Genomic DNA, 10,818 nt, shown 5'->3' on the forward strand with positions numbered 1-10,818 from the left:
GTCTATCAACAAGATATGTGATGTTTTCAATGCAATACACTGCACTAGGAATCTTTTTTTTTTTTTTTTTGGAAGAAAGTATTACGAGTCTAATATAATAGTATACTACAACAATAGAATTGATTAATTTTAAATTAATTTTATATCAACTTTGCAACCAAATAATTTGTTAAAATAAATTCCAATTTATTCAACTTCCAGCCAATGACGTAAAAGGAAAAAGCAATTGCTTTCACTTCATTCCACTTTCTTTCATCTCTTTGACTCTCATTTCTCATTCTCCTTGCAATCAAACACCAGCAAAGCAGAGCTACCCTAAGGCCTGGCTAAACCCCCCCCCCCCCTTTTTCTGTTTAGGCCATTTTCTTTGTTTTTTAGTCATTTTGTCCTTTGTTTATGTAAATATTTGGTCCCCACTTGTAGGAGAAAAAAACTTAAAAATAAAAACAAAAACAACAATATTAATAAGCATTTTCACAACTAAAAGGGGATCAACTATATGAATTATTGCCCTTCAATCAACCCTGTTTGAAGCCATACTAGATACAAGGCCTATAATATACATATTATTTTCCACCAACCTTCTTAAGATTATCTTAAATTTACCTCTAGCTTTCCAAGGTCCTTTAATTTAGATTATTTTTTCTTATAGGAGCATCTAAAGGCCTCCGTTGAACGTGGTCGTGCTACCTTAATTTTAAGAATAAAGATAATGGTTAGAAAAATTATTATAATTCTTTAATGTTGAATCCTGACTCTACCCTTGTGTGTCCAATAGAGAAACCATGGGTGTCCGAAGATTAATACATTTGTTTAGTGACAGGAAAATGATACAAAAATATACCCCAAAAAAAAAAAAAAAAAAGGAAAAAGTGATACACAGAAAACACGGGTAGGCGGATTGGATCGATCCAAACGGGTATTATAATCGAACTCAACCCAAATTTGAATGGATCCTGATATGGTCCGGATCCGTTCCGCCTCCGGGTTCTTAAACCCTGAACCTGCCTCCTGAGATTTCAGGAAATGCTTTTCTACTCAACAAAGTTCTTCTATTAGCTGCTAGTTTCATTCCCTCGCCCTTAGCCGATCATCGAATCCTTCAGGTACTTGTTCTATCGTTTTTTTCTTTTTTTCCTTCTCTTGCAATATTTTGTCCTTAATTTTCGTCCAGAGACGACGATCTGAGATTTGGCTGGTTAGTTCTTGTCAGATTTGAGTTACTGCTAAGTACATTGATCTTGGTCTTGTGGATTACAGAAAGAAAGGATTATATTTTTCTTATTTTTTGAGAACTTGTGTTTTGAAATCCGTCTTCCTCTGCGAGAATTCCAATGCCTATTTGTTTTGCTTCATTGATGAACTTCGAACGATTATACGTTATTATGGATATGTAAATACTACAGTAAGGGAGGAGTTATAATGCATGGTAGACCTGTGAATAGCTCAGTTTTAGGCTTTTTTATGTATTTATCATTATCACTATTGTTATTTAAAGAACTCTGGCAGAAATCTCATATGTGATAAGATTACGACTGTTGTTGTTGTTGGCAGAAATGTGATCATAAAGTTACCTTGGAAGCTTGATGTCCCTTCCAAAATTAAAACTAGATTGTTTGTTGGGGATGAATAAATGAATGAAAGAGAGAGAGAGAAGGGGGATACAAATCGAACAGGGCAAGGCCCTGTCTAAACAAAAACAGGCAGGGCGAACAAAATGGTGCCAAACCTAGCGCACCGACTGTCTCATGTTATCCCCTTCACTCCGATTCTCATACCATCAAGATGGATCATTTGTCCTATGAAACTCAATTGTTAACCGTAGCTATCCATTAAATGTGTGATTTACGTTTCATTTTAACATGCATGAATTCGAAAATATCAAGACAGCTGTAGGAATTGGAGATTATGCATGAAGATATAATCTGTACATAAGATTTGTTGTGTTAGGTGGAGGACCTCTTGAATTTGTGGCATGGATTTGTGGGTCGATTTCTTACCACTGTTAAATGCCTGTCTAGCACAAGGGCTGGATGCCCGGGAATTTGTCTCTCTTTTTTTCGATAAATCATTGTGACGGGGGATACTCGGGCTATTGGGAAGTCTTTGCAAACACAGAGGCACGAGGAGGAGAATTTTTAAACTTTTCCTAATTTTCCTACTTTATCTCTCCATGGGGGTAGGATGTATCCTATACTGAATCTCTTTTCAGAATTTTATTGAAGCAAAGCTTAATTCTTTTAACCATGAATAGTATGGAGCCAAAATCGCAAAACTATTTATAAATAATAAATAAATAGCAATAACTCAAATGGGCTGCAATTTTGAAAGGAAATAGCTCACACATAGATGAGAGAGTTTAAGACTAACTAGACAACTTAAAGTAAAAGGATAGCAAATATAATGAAGTAAATTGCTTATTCCTACCTTGTGCCATAATTTAGGCACACAAGGTGGCCATTTTCTATGGAGGAAAAAAATAAACGAAACCCAGCATATACATGACCCAACCTGAGGCGCATTTCTTGTAAAATAAACTTGTTTATGTGGTTTGCACACATCAAAGTTTCAGTTTTTGCAAGATGCTTTGATCTGTATGTAGTACTTAACAGTGGACTTTAACTACGAAAAGGAAAATCTTAGTGGGAAGCTCTGAAAGAATGAGAATCTGATGTCCTTTCCAGAGATGCTCCATCACATAGCTTCAATCCATACTTTATGCAACAGAGTTTTGATCTTTGCATGGTAAACTGTGGAGCTTCAGATGGTCACATTTCTGCTTTTATTTATGTCGTATTAAGTGCTTGGATATTTAACTGGCTCATCTTGAAAACAGGGCATTGTCTATATTACTTTTGCAGTTTTACGATGTGGATGTTCAAGCCATTCACTTGGAAGGAACAAACTGTTTAGAAGGCCATACAATTAATTGATATTAGTAATCTGAAAGTTCACGTCCGGAATGTTATCGCTGAAGGGGGGATTCTCTAGTGTTTACTTTTCTCAAGATGTTGTTTAGGCATAAAAGCAGTATGCCTTGAAGCACATCAAATATAATGATGAGGAGTCCCTGGAGTTGGTAATGAAGGAGATCTCAGTGATGAAATTGCTTACAGGACATCCAAATGTCATTACTCTTCATGCTCATACAATCTTGGATATGGGGAGGACAAAGGAAGTTCTTCTTGTTTATGGAATTTTGTGAAAAATCTCTGGTTAATGTGATCAAGAACAGAGGAGAGGGTTATTTTGAGGAGAAACAAATACTCTCAATTTTCAGGGATGTATGCAATGCTGTATTTGCGATGCACTGCCAATCCCCACCCAGTGCTCACTGGTAATTTATGCTTTCTTAATCCCTTTGAAAAGAAATATGATGATTTTTTACTTAACTGATGGTCTATCAAGGTCATCTTTATTGGAGGTTTGGCAATGTTGAAGGTTTATCATATTTAAGAATCAGGAAGAGTACATGTTGTGAAGTGAGTATTTGTTGCCCTTTTCATCACATGCATACACAAGACCTCGGCCAACTATGTTAGATGTGAAGAAGATCAGTCTCCTATTTGGTTTCTAGATTATGTAACCAACAGTAGTGTTTTAGAGTGCTTGATCTGGAAGTCATATTTATTTGTTTTACATTCTCCCTCCACCTTCCTTCACCCATGAGTACAACTGCTTAAAAGAGAGCTCTGGTACATATTTAAATCTAATATTGATCTAGGTATCTGCATAATTAACTCATCTTTCTTCTTAATAAATATTTAATGAGCTGAGAAAGATAAGAATGTAGATAAATGCATTAAGTTTCTGGCTTCACCCTCTTTGCTTATTCTCCTCTTTTAAGTTTCTTATTTTGAATTTGTTTTTCTGAAAAAAATTATTTGAGTGGCTTTCTTCTCATTATTCTTCAGAGACTTGAAAGCTGAGAATCTTCTTTTAGGGCGTGATGGTAAATGGAAGTTGTGCGATTTGGGTAGCACATCAACCTATCACAAGCGATTTGAAAAGCCACAAGAAATGAGAATAGAAGAAGACAACATCAGGAAGCATCCAACATCAGCCTATAGGGCTTCTGAGGTCAAAAGAATAACCATTCTGCTCTGAATAACTTAATATGATCCAGTTGATGAAAATGATCACTCTATATCATTCTCTTTTTGATGGATCTCAGATGTCGGATGTATTTTGTTAAGAAGTAATAAATGAGAAGGTAGACATCTGGGTAAGTCGAATATCTATTAGCAGTAGGAACTTTTTCAGTCCCTGTAAATTAAAACTTTTGTGGAGAAATGAACTGAATTAATTTGACTCACTGCAGGCTCTTGGATGCCTTATTTACCAGATTTGCTACTTCAAATCAGCATTTGATGGAGAGTCAAAGCTGCAAATTTTAAATGGGAACTACCGCATCCCAGAATTACCAAAATTCACTTCGTCCCTTACAGACCTAATCAGGGCGACGCTTCAAGCACATCCAGATGCCAGAGCGGACATCACACAGGCAAGGTCTTTGCTTGATTGGACATTTATCTCTATGATGTAGGTTTAGGTTAGTTATAGGCTCTTGATGTCTGTGTTAGTCTTAGATACAACCGGAATTGTTCTGCTTGCTGATACTCTTTTGGTTTTTTTTTGGGGGGGGTGAAGGTCTGGTTTCATGTTAATGAGCAAGTACCTATGGAGTTGCGGAAGTCACTACCAGAAAGAGCCCCAGACAGGCATCTGCAAACTGGTCACGCTGATGGTGAGGAAGTATTTCCAAAGATCAGAGGAGCTATGCAAATGGAATATTACTTATGATTTGCTTGCAGTTCTGATAGTTTTGATTCTTTCTATTGTTTCCAGTGAGCATCCCGAATTCTGCAAACATAGCTCCTCTGATGCCTCGTAGGAGTCTTCCATCCCCCACCTCCATCCAGGGAGGAAATTCAGAATGTATTACCTGCATCGCTCCCATGCGAGGCAGGTGGACAGGAAGGACATTTAGGTGCATTCTGGTCCCTACACACTGAAGACTCGCGTGGTAGGCCCGCTTCTAATCAAGAAGCAGCCAGCCAAAGCACATCAGAGCATGACAAGTGGATTCCAGAGAATCATTGCCCTGGTTCTGAAGGTAAAAGATCATCAGAGTCGAAGAATATAGCAACTTCTCAGAATGAAGTGTTCAACACCTTTGTAGCTGAATTTGATACCGGAAAACTTGACTCTGCAAGTAATAATAAGAAATTGGGCAAGGAAGAAGCACTTGAAGCTGAATTGGGTATGCAGAAAGAGCAGTTGAAGAAGGCCAGTATTGAGAAAGCTGAAATATTGTCCAAATATGAAAAGTTGTCTTATAGTTTCTGTTCTCAACAGCGAGATATTCAGGAGTCGAAACAAGCTCTGGCTGCTAGAACTTTGTTCCCCAATAAAGATGCTTCAAAGAACCGAAAATTCTCCTGGAAGTTGGCACTCTACCTCTCCTCTGGTACGTTCTCAGATGTATGACTGCCATTGCTATTTTGTTTTAAGGATTAGTCATAAATCTGTACGTTCTAACAGTTACTGTGTTCTATTAACTCCTACCACAGCAGAGGAAGAATATTGAGGGAACTGAAAGGGAGTTCCAGAAAGGTGACCCAGACTCCAAGCCTTGGCAAGCATTTCCCGAGGAGCCCAAGTCTCTGCCTTTTAAGAGTTCCAGCTCTCAAACCTGTGGTTTTGAAACTCAGTTTCAAAGCAATCCCTGCCAGCTCTCAGAGCTCCAGTACTCCTGGTCCAAGGAAAAGCTCCCATCAGTATAGTGAGTCAAAGAGCACGGAAAGCAAACCTGCTCAGTCTGCTGGATGGAGAGGTTTCTAGTTGGAGCATGTGAGAATTCTTGAGGTATGCTACTTTCTTTCCTTTTTTGGTAAATGAGGCATATCGTCCATTTGGTTGGAAATGCAACAAAATGGTTTCCATTGCTGCCTATTTAGGTTATTAGTTATAGGTAGGGAAATAAGAGGAGAAAAAAGAAAAGAAAAAAAAAAGGTTTGTTTTATGAGGAAAGGACTATCCTTGAAGACATTAAGGCCAGGAGCAAATAACAAAAAGATAACCTCTGAAGACATCACGACTAGTAGCAAATAAAAAGTTCCATTTACCAAAATACCAATAAAGAAGTTTCATTTACCAATATTAACAATTCGAAAATCCACACCATCAACACCAAATTTATGATGAAATGCAAGTTTGAAATGGGTCATGCCAGTTCCAAACTGTTATCACTGTTCTCAAACTGGGCTTTGCATTCTAAAACCTTTTTCTGATTACCATTTCCAAATTTTGGATCCAAAACCAGGTGAATGACTCACTCAGTGGGTCAATTGCAGCTCTTTGGTTCAGCAGCCATTGATGGAGTGGTGTCGACATCAATATTGAGGCGGCTGCTCCTTGCTCGCCTTAAGGAGCGCCCAAGTAGTGTCGTTTGGCTAAATTCTTCTCCACAATCCACTGACTTAATCATCTTCACTTCTCTGTTTCCGTCTTTCATCGTTGCATCTCCACTGTGTTTCATGGTTTTCATGACCACCTCTTTTGTTGTCTTTTCATTTTTGTTATATTTCATTACCCCTTTCATGTTCTCCCTGTACCTCCCTCTTCCCTTCTTCAAGGAAATAATTTCTTCTTCATCTCGATTTTCCTTAGCTGATGACAATTGCAACAGAAACAATTCATTACAGAAGGTAAGAAATGAAGTATAATGTATTCTGAGAACTCAGTAGTTTAACATGTGAAATCAAAGATGGAAAGGGGTTGGGTCTGGTCGATAACAATCAGGACTGATGCTAGTGGATTCACCAATCTGATTCTCAAGCCTTAAAACCCTGATTATGACTAAATAGATGCAACATACTACTAATGATGCATAATTCCTTGGTCTTGAATCTCATTGTTATGCATGTTGAACCTCAAATGAAAGAGTACAAAGACATGAAACACCTGGAAAGGAGGGGAGTAGATTAAGATTGGCATACCATTGCCTTCTCCATACGCGTAACATATGTTCCTATAAGATTGTAAGGGAAACATGTTACTACTTAGTGCCCAAAAAAATGAAACACACCTCATAGATAGTCTTAGCTTTTGGTCGAAATTGATCCCTTCAATTTGAAAACCAAAATGTCCAATCTCAAAAACCCTTGAATTAGCCAATTCAATCCATCCAGAATCTGGATCAATTTATCGCAACATATTCTGATCCAAATTACCTGATCGATTGATCCAATTTAGATTTTTTGAAATATTGAAGTACATTTACATAATAGGTTCTTGGTTCTAAATTTGCGTAAGAGATTTCAAATAATGCATACCAAACAAAGCCTAAACTTCAATTGGATGAATTAAATTTTAAATCTGACGCATTAAATGAGCATAGCAGATACCCGGCTCCAATAAAATATCAATATGTTTTTAAATCTATGCACAATCGAGATCGCATCAGTTAGGCATTGGCGATGACCAGTTCGGCTACACCAGTATAACCTTGAGTTTGTGCATGAGTGAGTGTGTGTGTGTGAGAGAGAGAGAGAGAGAGAGAGAGAATACATTTGATCTCTGCAAATCGAAGTAGATCTACTCTTGTTGTCTTTTCCTCCTTGAAGTGCCTAGAAACAGTCAATTACATTTGATCAAAATAAACTTTAGTCAAAGTTCATGGTAGCATGCATGAGCAAGGGGATGAAGAAGGAAAGATAATGTCTCGATGAAGGAAAACGAAATGGTGATATATATTAAACGTTAAAAACCTGAACTTGGCTTGACTTGCAGACAGTCCTTCCCTTCTTCCTCCCCCTCTTCTTCCCCTTCTTCCTGTCAACAAGATCAGAGTAAACTGAACCAGTGACATCGCTATCAATCTTTACCTTCCGATCATAAGCCCTCTCTCTTTTGCTGCTGCGGCACTGACTCTTGAACAGATAACAAGCAGACCAAGTGATGCGTCTGTTTTCTTCAACCACAGAGAAACATCTACTGTCATCTCTCTTTTGCTGTGTTGAGACTTCCTTAGATGTCTTCTCAGACTCCATTGCAGAAGAAGCTGCAAGATTCTTCAAGTATTGTCTTCGGATCCTCATCTATGCTTGAGAAATTTTTGATGGATGAGAAAGGAGAAAGTTTTATAGAGACAAGGGAGGGTACTTACTGATGATTGAACCAATATGAGCGAGTAGGGCAAAAATGGGAAAGGAGTTTATAGATTGAAAGAAAAATTCCTTATAGAGGATGTAAATTGGGAGTCCTGTGGATCTTTACATATACGAGCGTACATGAACGCATGCACGTGAAGCATACGGTGAATACACTGTGGGACCCCTTTTTGGGTAGATTTCATCTGGATTCTTCGCTTACATTCTCATACTTTCACGAATTCCGTGAGCTAGTATGTTGGTATGAGAATAAACGATAAAGAACATGGTTATTGATATATCTGTGTACTAGTATCTTAATCCACACACAGTTTACACATGGTATCAAAGTTTTTTCTAGTATTTCTAAGCCTACAATAGATAGTGAAATGTTATCATACATAGTCTTTACCAGTCTGGAAGATTAGTTGTTTTTCTGTTTCCATAGAATTACGACTGCTTTTGTGTGATTGACATGAAAAGATTCACAAGATGAAGAATTACACTTAAAACTCTCACTTTTTCGAAATTCTCGAAGGATAATAAATCCTAAATTTAGATGACCACCATTCCGGACTTCCATAGTTATAAAATGAACGATATATTTTAATTTTAGTGATAATATTGATGCTTTTATAAGTTGTCTTTTTTTCTTTGGTCAACCTAAGCATTCAGATTATGTTAATTTTGTTGTCCGCGAATGGTTTGTGTGGATTTTCCAGATATGCTATATAATGACTCCTTAATGAATCCAAATATGGCTCCTAATCATTTTTTAGTCTAATAATGTCTTTTCAGTCTCTTTTTTCCATATAATCGATTAATATAATGAAAGGAATTCTTAGGCTTATCAAATTATTAAATAAGAGAATATGAAAAACCTAATTTAGGAGATCAGTCAAGATGCATTGGGCTAACAAAGGTCGAGAAGCCCTAAAAAATTTAAGTCTGAGATTTTTCAGATACATTGTTTTATTTTCATTGCTGCAATTAGTATCATTGTTTTGCTTTTTTTCTTTTGATTTAAACTGATACTACAAGTTATAGTTCCATAGATGCAATACCCCCGTGGTTCAAAGATGGTCAGGGCTCAGAGCAGGAGATTCCTTTAAGGTGGCCTCTTTGTTTGTCTCTCTTTTTCTTCCCTCCCTTCTGTTCTATGGTCTCTTCTCTCTCTTCCTTCCCTCTCTCACTCCCTCTCTTCCCTCCGGCACTCTTTCTTGTGTTGACGAGTCTCTTCTCTCTTGTTTTGTCTCTCTTTTCCTTCTCTCACTCTCTCCCGTTCCATCTCTTTCTGTCTCTCTACTCGTCTCTCCTCCTGGCTCTCACTTACTCTTCCTCTGTCTTCATTTCTTCCTACTTCTTTCTCACCATTTTGAAAGCCATCATGAGCCCTTATGAAATCAACTATGTTGAAGACCCTGCTAGCAATGAAGATTCTGCACCTAGTACATCCTCTTTGTTCTCTAGTTTTGAGATTGTTGATATTAGAGTTTCTGAATCCTTTGTCAGCCCTGCAATGCCTGAAGCAACTCTCTTTGGCCATGTTACTACAACTTTTGAATACTGTGATACTGCTGTGGTCACTATAGAAGCATCTAGGTCCAGAAATCCTTATAATTTGATGTTATGCCACATGCAATCCTTGCCAAGTCAAGAAGAAAAAGAATAGTTAGATCTCTAGGTTTGAGTCAGTCGAGTTTGATCTCTTGGCCTTGTCTTTTGGTCCATTATTACTCTGCATTGTATCTTCTTTTATGTGTACTCTTCTAGGTTTGTTGTAAGGCTTCAAATGCAGTATGTTGAATCCTTTTGGTTTTCTTTTGTATTGCCCTCTCGCTTTCTTTCCTTTTGTAACGAATTTTTTATTCATTCAAAAAAAAATACCCTCATGATTTACATACATTTGAGATCTAGCATGGATTCAACGGCCTAATATATCAAAAAAAATACTCCCATGATTCACATACATTTGAGATCTAACATAGACTCAACGGCCTAATATATCAAAAACCATTTGCAAGTTATATCAATCACACCCTCTTTTTCTTGTGCAATGGTGTTGAATAACAAGAAAAATACAACTACAGAAACGTTATGTTTGAATATTATGGTAATAAGAATGTTTCATTTTGGTAAGTAGATGGAAAAAGCATATTTTCACCGTGGCTCCCTCTTTCAAAAATCTCATCCAACTAGCAAAAGTTGTGGATGAATAGAAAACTCATGTCTTTCTATTTCATTTGGAAAACTAGGAATGAAGTTGCTTTTGCAGGGAAAAAAGAGACCCAGGTATGACTCTACACTATTCTTTTCTGGCTCTAAAAATTCCATGTATCTCCACCCAAAAGAAGACAATGTCATGTTGAAACTGAAAGCATCGACCAACTAAGAGAGGAAGTCTCTATCCAAAATCTCTTAAATGGAATATTACTAAGCAAGGAACTCTTATTATTTCAGGTTACAGAGAAGGACAGAGGAAGTTGGGAAGTGGCTCATAGCGGCTGGAAGGGACAGGCGGTGCCTCTTCTAGGCTGGGAGAACTGGGAGACATAATTCAAGATGGGAGGCAGTGCTAGGACTCTTAGAAGGGCGGAAAACAGGTTCCGAACGAGGTTTTCTGATTAAGGAAGTTTGGACAGACTGCAATAAACTCTTTAATCTG

General features: G+C 37.5%; 1 pseudogene across 1 annotated transcript; it reads left to right on the top strand.

Annotated features, from left to right (window-relative positions):
* The first annotated feature begins 2,027 nt into the window (after window positions 1–2,027).
* Window positions 2,028–5,844, top strand: LOC149003690 (uncharacterized; annotated as a pseudogene). Its single transcript, XR_016170428.1, has 7 exons — window positions 2,028–3,337; window positions 3,915–4,080; window positions 4,175–4,225; window positions 4,322–4,504; window positions 4,651–4,747; window positions 4,849–5,470; window positions 5,545–5,844. The product of XR_016170428.1 is annotated as an uncharacterized LOC149003690 (transcript).
* The last annotated feature ends 4,974 nt before the right edge of the window (window positions 5,845–10,818 follow it).

Source organism: Hakea prostrata, chromosome 10 (genome assembly GCF_041222555.1).
Source record: "Hakea prostrata isolate BN-2017 chromosome 10, UWA_Hpros_2, whole genome shotgun sequence".
NCBI classification, from domain to species: domain Eukaryota; kingdom Viridiplantae; phylum Streptophyta; class Magnoliopsida; order Proteales; family Proteaceae; genus Hakea; species Hakea prostrata.